Genomic DNA, 13394 nt, shown 5'->3' with positions numbered 1-13394 from the left:
ATGTCACATGTGCAACAAGGGGGGAAAAAATCCTAGACCACCTTTACTCCACACACAGAGATGCATGCAAAGCTCTCCCCCGCCCTCCATTTAGCACATCTGACCATAATTCTATCCTCCTGACTCCTGCTTACAAGCAAAAACTAAAGCAGGAAGTCCCAGTGACTCTCTCAATACGGAAGTGGTCAGACAACGCGGATGCTACATTACAGGACTGTTTTGCTAGCGCAGACTGGAATATGTTCTGCGATTCATCCAATGGCATTGAGGAATACACCACCTCAGTCATTTGTTTCATCAATAATTGCATCGATGATGTCGTCCCCACAGTGTCTGTACGTACATATCTCAACCAGAAGCCATGGATTACAGGCAACATCCACATCGAGCTAAAGGCTAGAGCTGCCGATTTCAAGGAGTGGGAGACTAATCCAGATGTTTATAAGAAATCCCGCTATACACTCAGACAAACCATCAAACAAGCAAAGCGTCAATACAGGAATAACCCTTTCATGCGTGAGTTCCAAATATCTCAAACGGTCGCCCCAGCGTGAGTTTTTTTATGCACATGGTGTTAGAACGTTCTCTCCATTCCAGAATGTGATTGTTACGTAACAGTACATTTAATCCGCGCTCAATTTTTAATTATTTTCTAACAAGTTTTTTATTTTCTAATAACAGTTTGAATTGAGGTGTGTTCCGAATCATTCATTCACATAAAAGTAGTCATTTTTACTTTTGCGGACCAATGACTTTTTGTTGACATTTCTGACCCGGACAGAATTCCCCAAACACTTCACAATTTTTTGTGCAGTTCAAGTCTGCAGACATTTGCTCATCTCCTGTCCTGCATACACGTGTTCACATTTTCCGTCTGTTGCCTGCATCGCAATCAAAGTCTTTTTCGTTACAAATAATTACTTTGGAAATGTGTGCATTATATCAAAGTAAGTGCCATATTACGTTGTAATACTTTCTGCATGTCGTGTTATGTCGTTTCTACTGTAGCATAATGTTTTTGTGTACACATGATGTAACGTTACTCATTTCATAACCTTTATGGTGTTATACTCAATGCTTAGGTAGCTAGCTACATTCTTCTATTAGCTCTGGAAAACAATGCTAATTGAGTCAGAGAAGTATTAGCATGTGTTGTATTTTGAAGCTACCCTGGCCTTATGACTCCCAAGTGGCACAGCGTCTCAGTGCTAGAGGCGTCACTACAGACACCCATCTTCAAATCCAGACTGCGTTTCTATCAAAGTAAGTGCCTTATTCCATTATAATAGTTTCTGTGTCATGTTATATCGTTTCTAATGTAGCTCACTGTGTGTATGGAGCAAATATATATTTGTGTATATTCCTTATAACCGCGGACACGCGAGGTAACGTTACTCATGTCATAACCTTTATGGTGTTATATTCAATCGTGCTTATGTAGCTAGTTACATTCTTATATTAGCTCTGTAAAACAATGCTAGTTGCGTCAGAAGTATTGGCTTATTGTATTTTGAAGCTACCCTGGAAAAATTGAAAAATATCTTATACCACTTGGTCGTTTTCTGAGTGCATTCCACAAAGCTGTTTATCATGTCCGCCTTATCCACTGCCCCATTTTGAGGTTATAGTCAAGCACGCAGTCTGGTTTGATGTTTCTCTCTCCCGTCAGGTGGTCCACCTTCCCTGTGGCCGACATGGTTGCTGTATGGACAGTGGAGAGGACATGGACGTCTCGTTTGTCATGGCACTTTACTACCAGCTGTTGACATTTCTTATTTTGTATAACGGGTCATTTAGGATGGCAGTAGCGTTGTTGATGAAATGCAGTCATAGCAGCAGAACTAGGAAGCAGTCTTGGGAAAAGAGGGTGGCAAAGAAGGGAATTGCAAACATAGGATCTCTGCGCCATTATTCTCTTAGGGAGTTCTTCTTTACTATCCCCATGAGAAGTCACCAGGAAGGTATACATTCGTGGCCAAAAGTTTTGAGAATGACACAAATATTAATTTTCACAAAGTCTGATGCCTCAGTTTATATGATGGCAATTTGCATATACTCCAGAATGTTATGAAGAGTGATCAGATGAATTGCAAAGTCCAAAGTCATTTGCCATGCAAATGAACTGAATCCCCAAAAAACATTTCCACTGCATTTCAATCCTGCCACAAAAGGACCAGCTGACATCATGTCAGTGATTCTCTCGTTAACACAGGTGTGAGTGTTGATGAGGACAAGGCTGGAGATCACTCTGTCATGCTGATTGAGTTTGAATAACAGACTGGAAGCGTCAAAAGGAGGGTGGTGCTTGGAATCATTGTTCTTCCTCTGTCAATCATGGTTACCTGCAAGGAAACACGTGCCGTCATCATTGCTTTGCACAAAAAGGGCTTCAGAGGCAAGGATATTGCTGCCAGTAAGATTGCACCTAAATCAATCATTTATCGGATCATCAAGAACTTCAGGGAGAGTGGTTCAATTGTTGTGAAGAATGCTTCAGAGTGCCCAACAAAGTCCAGCAAGCGCCAGGACTGTCTCCTAAAGTTGATTCAGCTGCGGGATCGGGGCACCACCAGTACAGAGCTTGCTCAGGAATGGCAGCAGGCAGGTGTGAGTGCATCTGCATGCACAGTGAGGCGAAGACTTTTGGAGGATGGCCTGGGGTCAAGAAGGGCAGCAAAGAAGCCACTTCTCTCCAGGAAAAACATCAGGGACAGACTGATATTCCGCAAAAGGTACAGGGATTGGACTGCTGAGGTATGGGGTAAAATCGTTTACTCTCATGAATCCCCTTTCCGATTGTTTGGGGCATCCGGAAAAAATATTGGCCGGAGAAGAAAAGGTGAGCGCTACCATCAGTCCTGTGTCATGCCAACAGTAAAGCATCCTGAGACCATTCATGTGTGGGGTTGCTTCTCTGCCAAGGGAGTGGGCTCACTCACAATTTTGCCTAAGAACACAGGTATGAATAAAGAATGGTACCAACACATCCTCCGAGAGCAACTTCTCCCAACCATCCAGGAACAGTTTGGTGACAAACAATGCCCTTTCCAGCATGATGGAGCACCTTGCCATAAGGCAAAAGTGATAACTGAGTGGCTCGGGGAACAAAACATAAATATTTTGGGTCCATGGCCAGGAAACTCCACAGACCTTAATCCCATTGAGAACTTGTGGTCAATCCTCAAGAGGTGGGTAGACAAACAAAAAACCACAAATTCTGCCATACTCCAAGCATTGATTATGCAATAATGGGCTGCCATCCAGTCAGGATGTGGCCCAGAAGTTAATTGACAGCATGCCAGGGCGGATTGCAGAGGTCTTGAAAAAGAAGGGTCAACACTGCAAATATTGACTATTTGCATCAACTTCATGTAATTGTCAATAAAAGCCTTTGACACTTATAATTCAGTATTCCATAGTAACATCTGATAAAAAATATCCAAAGACACTGAAGCAGCAAACTTTGTGGAAATTAATATCAAATCAAATGTATTTATATAGCCCTTCGTACATCAGCTGATATCTCAAAGTGCCGTCGACACTTCCGGGTTGGAGCGAGCAGTCGCATCCGCACTTCGGTCTGCACTTCGGTCTGCAGGTAGTATAACTTTTCATTACATTTCATTATAGTACAACGGTTTGATTTGTCTAATCTTAGCAATTTCTTCTTAGCTAGCTACATAGCCGTCTTTGTATCAAAGATAATTGCGTAATTATCGTATTTCGTCGTCCTAACGTATCTGCCCAGTAGCTAGCCAGCTAACTAACGCCCACCGTCTACATAGCTAGCTACATAGCCGTCTCTGTATCAAAGATAATTGTGTAGATAATTGTGTAGTCTAGAGCGATTTTCTAGGTTACCTAGCCAGCTATTGTCGTTCTTTTAACGCAACGTAACGTAATCAACACTGCTAGCTAGCTAGCCAGCTAGCCCCTGAATCAACAACGCAGCCAGCTATTTGTCGTCCTTAACGTAGGAGACACAGCTAGCTAGCCAACAGCTAGCCAACGTCTACCGATTAGAACTCAACAACCCGGTCGCATTCCGCCTCGCTCCACAGGTAGTATCACATTTTCATTTCATTACAGTACAACGGTTTGATTTGTTTGATCGTAGCTAGCTACATAGCTAGCTACATAGACGTCTCTGTATCAAAGATAATTGTGTAGTCTAAAGCGATTTTCTAGGTTACCTAGCCAGCTATTGTCGTTCTTTTAACGCAACGTAACGTAATCAACACTACTAGCTAGCCAGCTAGCCCCCGAATCAACAACGCAGCCACTGCCAGCTAGCCTACTTCAGCAGTACTGTATCATTTTTAATCATTTTAGTCAATAAGATTCTTGCTACGTAAGCTCAACTTTCTGAACATTCGAGACGTGTAGTCCACTTGTCATTCCAATCTCCTTTGCATTAGCGTAGCCTCTTCTGTAGCCTGTCAACTATGTGTCTGTCTATCCCTGTTCTCTCCTCTCTGCACAGACCATACAAACGCTCCACACCGCGTGGCCGCGGCCACCCTAATCTGGTGGTCCCAGCGCGCACGACCCACGTGGAGTTCCAGGTCTCCGGTAGCCTCTGGAACTGCCGATCTGCAGCCAACAAGGCAGAGTTCATCTCAGCCTATGCCCTCCCTCCAGTCCCTCGACTTCTTGGCACTGACGGAAACATGGATCACCACAGATAACACTGCTACTCCTACTGCTCTCTCTTCGTCCGCCCACGTGTTCTCGCACACCCCGAGAGCTTCTGGTCAGCGGGGTGGTGGCACCGGGATCCTCATCTCTCCCAAGTGGTCATTCTCTCTTTCTCCCCTTACCCATCTGTCTATCGCCTCCTTTGAATTCCATGCTGTCACAGTTACTAGCCCTTTCAAGCTTAACATCCTTATCATTTATCGCCCTCCAGGTTCCCTCGGAGAGTTCATCAATGAGCTTGATGCCTTGATAAGCTCCTTTCCTGAGGACGGCTCACCTCTCACAGTTCTGGGCGACTTTAACCTCCCCACGTCTACCTTTGACTCATTCCTCTCTGCCTCCTTCTTTCCACTCCTCTCCTCTTTTGACCTCTCCCTCTCACCTTCCCCCTACTCACAAGGCAGGCAATACGCTCGACCTCATCTTTACTAGATGCTGTTCTTCCACTAACCTCATTGCAACTCCCTCCAAGTCTCCGACCACTACCTTGTATCCTTTTCCCTCTCGCTCTCATCCAACACTTCCCACACTGCCCCTACTCGGATGGTATCGCGCCGTCCCAACCTTCGCTCTCTCTCCCCCGCTACTCTCTCCTCTTCCATCCTATCATCTCTTCCCTCTGCTCAAACCTTCTCCAACCTATCTCCTGATTCTGCCTCCTCAACCCTCCTCTCCTCCCTTTCTGCATCCTTTGACTCTCTATGTCCCCTATCCTCCAGGCCGGCTCGGTCCTCCCCTCCCACTCCGTGGCTCGACGACTCATTGCGAGCTCACAGAACAGGGCTCCGGGCAGCCGAGCGGAAATGGAGGAAAACTCGCCTCCCTGCGGACCTGACATCCTTTCACTCCCTCCTCTCTACATTTTCCTCTTCTCTCTCTGCTGCTAAAGCCACTTTCTACCACTCTAAATTCCAAGCATCTGCCTCTAACCCTAGGAAGCTCTTTGCAACCTTCTCCTCCCTCCTGAATCCTCCTCCCCCTCCCCCCTCCTCCCTCTCTGCAGATGACTTCGTCAACCATTTTGAAAAGAAGGTCGACGACATCCGATCCTCGTTTGCTAAGTCAAACGACACCGCTGGTTCTGCTCACACTGCCCTACCCTGTGCTCTGACCTCTTTCTCCCTCTCTCTCCAGATGAAATCTCACGTCTTGTGACGGCCGGCCGCCCAACAACCTGCCCGCTTGACCCTATCCCCTCCTCTCTTCTCCAGACCATTTCCGGAGACCTTCTCCCTTACCTCACCTCGCTCATCAACTCATCCCTGACCGCTGGCTACGTCCCTTCCGTCTTCAAGAGAGCGAGAGTTGCACCCCTTCTGAAAAAACCTACACTCGATCCCTCCGATGTCAACAACTACAGACCAGTATCCCTTCTTTCTTTTCTCTCCAAAACTCTTGAACGTGCCGTCCTTGGCCAGCTCTCCCGCTATCTCTCTCAGAATGACCTTCTTGATCCAAATCAGTCAGGTTTCAAGACTAGTCATTCAACTGAGACTGCTCTTCTCTGTATCACGGAGGCGCTCCGCACTGCTAAAGCTAACTCTCTCTCCTCTGCTCTCATCCTTCTAGACCTATCGGCTGCCTTCGATACTGTGAACCATCAGATCCTCCTCTCCACCCTTTCCAAGTTGGGCATCTCCGGCGCGGCCCACGCTTGGATTGCGTCCTACCTGACAGGTCGCTCCTACCAGGTGGCGTGGCGAGAATCCGTCTCCTCACCACGTGCTCTCACCACTGGTGTCCCCCAGGGCTCTGTTCTAGGCCCTCTCCTATTCTCGCTATACACCAAGTCACTTGGCTCTGTCATAACCTCACATGGTCTCTCCTATCATTGCTATGCAGACGACACACAATTAATCTTCTCCTTTCCCCTTCTGATGACCAGGTGGCGAATCGCATCTCTGCATGTCTGGCAGACATATCAGTGTGGATGACGGATCACCACCTCAAGCTGAACCTCGGCAAGACGGAGCTGCTCTTCCTCCCGGGGAAGGACTGCCCGTTCCATGATCTCGCCATCACGGTTGACAACTCCACTGTGTCCTCCTCCCAGAGCGCTAAGAACCTTGGCGTGATCCTGGACAACACCCTGTCGTTCTCAAATAATATCAAGGCGGTGGCCCGTTCCTGTAGGTTCATGCTCTACAACATCCGCAGAGTACGACCCTGCCTCACACAGGAAGCGGCGCAGGTCCTAATCCAGGCACTTGTCATCTCCCGTCTGGATTACTGCAACTCGCTGTTGGCTGGGCTCCCTGCCTGTGCCATTAAACCCCTACAACTCATCCAGAACGCCGCAGCCCGTCTGGTGTTCAACCTTCCCAAGTTCTCTCACGTCACCCCGCTCCTCCGCTCTCTCCACTGGCTTCCAGTTGAAGCTCGCATCCGCTACAAGACCATGGTGCTTGCCTATGGAGCTGTGAGGGGAACGGCACCTCAGTACCTCCAGGCTCTGATCAGGCCCTACACCCAAACAAGGGCACTGCGTTCATCCACCTCTGGCCTGCTCGCCTCCCTACCACTGAGGAAGTACAGTTCCCGCTCAGCCCAGTCAAAACTGTTCGCTGCTCTGGCCCCCCAATGGTGGAACAAACTCCCTCACGACGCCAGGACAGCGGAGTCAATCACCACCTTCCGGAGACACCTGAAACCCCACCTCTTTAAGGAATACCTAGGATAGGATAAAGTAATCCCTCTCACCCCCCCTTAAAAGATTTAGATGCACTATTGTAAAGTGGCTGCTCCACTGGATGTCATAAGGTGAATGCACCAATTTGTAAGTCGCTCTGGATAAGAGCGTCTGCTAAATGACTTAAATGTAAATGTTAAATGTCTGTACAGAAACCCAGCCTAAAACCCCAAACAGCAAGCAATGCAGGTGTAGAAGCGCGGTGGCTAGGAAAAACTCCCTAGAAAGGCCAAAACCTAGGAAGAAACCTAGAGAGGAACCAGGCTATGAGGGGTGGCCAGTCCTCTTCTGGCTGTGCCGGGTGGAGATTATAATAGAACATGGCCAAGATGTTCAAATGTTCATAAATGACCAGCATGGTCAAATAATAATAATCACAGGCAGAACAGTTGAAACTGGAGCAGCAGCACGGCCAGGTGGACTGGGGACAGCAAGGAGTCATCATGCCAGGTAGTCCTGAGGCATGGTCCTAGGGCTCAGGTCCTCCGAAAGAGAGAATTAGAGAGAGCATACTTAAATTCACACAGGACACCGGATAAGACAGGAGAAGTACTCCAGATATAACAAACTGACCCTAGCCCCCAGACACAAACTACTGCAGCATAAATACTGGAGGCTGAGACAGGAGGGGTCAGGAGACACTGTGGCCCCATCCAATGATACCCCCAGACAGGGCCAAACAGGAAGGATATAACCCCACCCACTTTGCCAAAGCACAGCCCCCACACCACGAGAGGGATATCTTCAACCACCAACGTACTATCCTGAGACAAGGCCGAGTATAGTCCACAAAGATCTCCGCCACGGCACAACCCAAGGGGGGGCGCCAAACCAGACAGGAAGATCACATCAGTGACTCAACCCACTCAAGTGACGCACCCCTCCTAGGGACGGAATGGAAGAGCACCAGTAAGCCAGTGACTCAGCCCCTGCAATAGGGTTAGAGGCAGAGAATCCCAGTGGAAAGAGGGGAACCGGCCAGGCAGAGACAGCAAGGGCGGTTCGTTGCTCCAAGAGCCTTTCCGTTCACCTTCACACTCCTGGGCCAGACTACACTCAATCATATGACCCACTGAAGAGATTAGTCTTCAGTAAAGACTTAAAGGTTGAGACCGAGTTTCTGGGGGAAACCGGTACAAAAGTATCTATATCCACAGTAAAACTAGTCCTATATCGACATAACCTGAAAGGCCGCTCAGCAAGGAAGAAGCCCCTGCTCCAAAATCGCCATTAAAAAGCCAGACTACAGTTTGCAACTGCACATGGTGCCAAAGATCGTACTTTCTGGACAAATGTCCTCTGGTCTGATTAAACAAAAATAGAACTGTTGGCCATAATGACCATCATTGTGTTTGGAGGAAAAGGGGGGAGGCTTGCAAGCCGAAGGACACCATCCCAACCGTGAAGCACGGGAGTGACTGCATCATGTTGTGGGGGTGCTTTGCTGCTGGAGGGACTGGTACACTTCACAAAATATATAGTATCATGAGGTAGGAAATTCATTTGGATATAATGAAGCAACATCTCAAGACATCAGTCAGGAAGTTAAAGCTTGGTCGCAAATGGGTCTTCCAAATGGACAATGACCCCAAGCATACTTCCAAAGTTGTGACAAAATGGCTTAAGGACAACAAAGTCAAGGTATTGAAGTGGCCATCACAAAGCCCTGACCTCCTTGCGTGTGTGAGCAAGGAGGCCTACAAACCTGATTCAGTTACACCAGCTCTGTCAGGAGCCTACATTCACCCAACTTATTGTGGGAAGCTTGTAGAAGGCTACCCAAAATGTTTGATCCAAGTTAAACAATTGAAAGGCAATGCTACCAAATACTAATTGAGTGTATGTAAACTTCTGACCCACTGGGAATGTGATGAATAAATAAAATATTAAATAAATAACTCTCAACTATTATTCTGACATTTCACATTCTTAAAATTAACTGACCTAAGACACAAAATGTTTACTATGATTAAATGTCAGGAATTGTGAAAAACTGAGTTTAAATGTATTTGGCTAAGGTGTATGTAAACTTCCGACTTCAACTGTAATAGGCGTTTTCTGAGGAAAGCCCATAAAATTGTCAGAGACTCCAGTCACCCAAGTTATAGACTGTTTTCTCTGCTACCTGCAAGGCAAGCGGTACCGGAGCGCCAAGTCTAGGACCAAAAGGCTCCAACAGCTTCTACCCCTAAGCCATAAGACTGCTGAACAATTAATATAATCGCCACCAGACAATTTACATTGACCCCCCCTCCCTTTTGTACATGTCGTGGCAGAATCAGAATTCTTTAGGAAACATTTATAAATAAGATGTTTTATTAATTTTCATAAGCATGCTTATGTGGGAAAAAATACTTGGGCCCAGAGAGGGGACAGGTCGGGTTAGTCTTATCTGTGAATGTGTCTGTAAACTATTCCTAAACCATGTGAAGGGATGGTGTGATTAATGGGGAACCAGTTAGGTGGCTCCACAATGCCTGTGTGCCAGTCATGTCTCTCTGTAAGATTGTCCAGGAGGGGGTGTATTTGATATATATTCCATTGGATGAGGTAATGTTCTGGGTCCTAAGTGGTACCAAGAATGAGATAAGAGCTTTGGTTTAGGAGACCAAACTGAACAATAATTTATAGCTAATGCTATAAATTATGGGATACTCCTTTTTCTGGTAAAAGGTTATTTGTATAATGTTCCTAAGATCTGTTATTCGTCATGTGAGTTTTGATGGGTGTGTCTTGGCTATAAATGACACTAAGGACTGTTTTGTAAGGACTCTCAGAGAATTAATTTATGACACTGAATTGATCTGAGAGTCACAGGGTTGTGATGAAGCTCATATAATTAAAGATGGACTTTATGATAACTCTGACTTGTGTGTGTGGTTTGCCCTCTCATGATTTGGTAATACAGGAAATTTCCACGACATACACTACTGCTACTCACTGTTCGTTTGTTACCTATCACTTCGACCCCACCTACATGTACAGATTACCTCAACTAGCCTGTACCACGCACACTGACTCTGTACTGGTGAGACCCTTTATATAGCCTCCTTATTGTTATTCTTATTGTGTTACTTTTTATTATTACATTTTATTTTAGTCTACTTGGTAAATATTTTTTTTCTTCTTGAACTGCACTGTTGGTTAAGGACTTGTATGTAAGCATTTCACGGTAAAGTCTACACTTGTTGTATTTGGCGCATGTGACAAAGTTTGATTTGGGTGGTGGGGGTAGGAGAAGAGTCTGTTTGGGAATCTCCAAAGGGGGAGCAGCAGGGGGGAGAAGTGAATGCAACAGTAAAAAATAATAATAATATATTCATATTGAGGATTTCCAACCAATAGTGTCGAAAATAGGTTCATTACTTGAGGCTTTGATCAACACTAGTGGCACCTGCTGGTCAAAATCATTTAGACCAGCAAAATTACACATCCCCCCACACCCCGTAGCATGTGCGCAGCATAGCCTTTTTGTCTTCTACCAAACAAACCAATCGGGTGGTTGTTAAATGAAAACAAAGCTTTGGAGTCAACATGGGCCTGTGAAACGCTTTCGACATCTTGTATAGCCCAACGAATTGAGGCTGTTCTGACAGCAAAGGGGGATGCAACTTAATATTAGGAAGGTGTTCCTAATGTATTGTAGGCTACACTCAGTGTTTGTGATCGTATACAAATGTAAGCAAGGTTTGAAAAGATTGTTTATGTGAAATAATATCTGTTTACGGTCAATTTGCAGAATACAAATGATTTGTCATTATGTTCCAGCCCCCTGACCATCACCTCAACAACAAAAATCGTCCCGCTGCTGAACCTGATGTAATTGAATGCCATGTATTCACAATGTAATTGGATTCCATGTAATGTTAGCTTTTGAAGGTTTGGATTTACAGTACATTATCAGAGCTGTATCGTGTTACCACAAGTTAGTATCTTTTTTGGAGCACATTCTAAATTAACCTGTAAGTGTGTGGCTACTTTAAGAGTCTTGACTCGTGCATCAAAGTAATTTAATTTAAAAAAATCCCCATCAGAATTAATACATTTAAACTAGAGATGTGTTCTTTTGCACGGGCTGCATCTCAATCCACCGCATCCGCCTTTGTTAGCCTTCCGCATCTGTGGTGGAAGGTGGCCGAGCTACAGCTGTGTTTGTCAGACCATTGAAAGGTGTCCATGCCACATGTTATGATGACAGACACCTGTCTTGATCAATGAGAGAAGACATGAAATAGACAAGATGGCAGCGTACAAATTGTTGGATTACTTAATGGAGCAAAAAAAGTAACTGAACGTTTTCTAAATTCAAACAGACCCCCTTGCAACTGGACACAGACATTTTATGAGACTCCTTTTTCCACAAATTGAGGATGACAGCATCGCCAAGGTTGGTGTAAAATTTGGTTCTACACCAAACAGTACCTTTCCTGTAACTCCCAGTAATGGATACCAAAAATCTTTGGATAAATCACATTATTTGGTGTAACAATCTGTAGCTAAGAGCACTGGTGATCAGCAGATGATGGGAGAGGTGGTCATGATGAAATTGTCATTCCAACTGCTATTCATCTCCTCTTGAGTAATCTTCCGCTTGTTCAATCCATTCGAGAGGGATACAGTTCACGGGATTCAGTTCTGCTACAATGACACACGCAGGCAAAGGAATTCTGTCTCTCTCCAAGAATACAATCCAGAAAGAAGCCCAGGCACCACATGGTATTATCTGTAAGGCAAAAAAAGATAATAAATTATACTCCACAGTTTGAATGACAGTTGTACTGTGCCAGCATAACACTATTAGGACAGACTAGTTGAACAGGCATACATGTGCATAGGCACAGAGATTACATTTAGAACAATATCTAGCCTAATATAAATAAATATGGCATAACCCTCAACATTTGCACAGTGACCAGACTGTACAAATGTACATAGGTAGGTAGGCAGACAGTATCTAGCTACATCCATGTCTAACTGCATGCTTAGGCAAATACTTGTATAGTAAAACCAGCTTATCAGTTGTAGAGATTTACAACAGTTAAATGGTTGTATTGTTTCTCCTCACTCTTAGTCAATTTAGCTTGCTGGATAGCCAATAATTGTTATTTACATCTGTTTGGAATACTATCTAGCATCACGCCTTTCTAAAATCTTCGAAAGCCAAGTTAACAAACAGATCACCGACCATTTTGAATCCCACGTACCTTCTCCACTATGCAATCTGGTTTCCGAGCTGGTCATGGGTGCACCTCAGCCACGCTCAAGGTTCTAGAGGATATTGTAACCGCCATCGATAAAAGACAGTACTGTGCAGCAGTCTTCATCGACCTGGCCAAGGCTAATGATTCTGTTAATCACCGTATTCTTATCGGCAGACTCAATAGCCTTGGCTTCTCAAATGACTGCCTCGCCTGGTTCACCAACTACTTCTCAAATAAAGTTCAGTATGTCAAATTGAGGGCCTGTTGTCCGGACCTCTGGCAGTCTCTATGGGGGTGCCACAGGGTTCAAGTCTCGGACCGACTCTTTTCTCTGTATATATCAATGATATCGCTCTTGCTGCTGATGATTCTCTGATCCACCTCTACGCAGACGACACAATTCTGTATAGATCTGGCCCTTCTTTGGACACTGTGCTAACAAACCTCCAAACGAGCTTCAACGCCATACAACACTCCATCCGTGGCCTCCAACTGTTTTTAAATGCTAGTAAAACTAAGTGCATGCTCTTCAACCGATTGCTGCCCGCACCCTCCCGCCCGACTAGCATCATTACTCTGGACAGTTCTGACTTAGAATATGTGGACAACTACAAATACCGAGGTGTCTGGTTAGACTGTAAACTCTCCTTCCAGACTCAGATTAAGCATCTCCAATCCAAAATTAAATCTAGAATCGGCTTCCTATTTCTCAACAAAGCCTCCTTCACTCATGCTGCCAAACATACCCTCGTAAACCTGACTTTCCTACCGATCCTTGACTTTGGTGATGTAATTTACAAAATAGC

Source organism: Oncorhynchus nerka, linkage group LG26 (genome assembly GCF_034236695.1).
Source record: "Oncorhynchus nerka isolate Pitt River linkage group LG26, Oner_Uvic_2.0, whole genome shotgun sequence".
Classification (NCBI taxonomy): Eukaryota; Metazoa; Chordata; class Actinopteri; order Salmoniformes; family Salmonidae; genus Oncorhynchus; species Oncorhynchus nerka.
The sequence above is the reverse complement of the archived record's forward strand: the minus strand, read 5'-3'. Positions refer to the sequence as shown.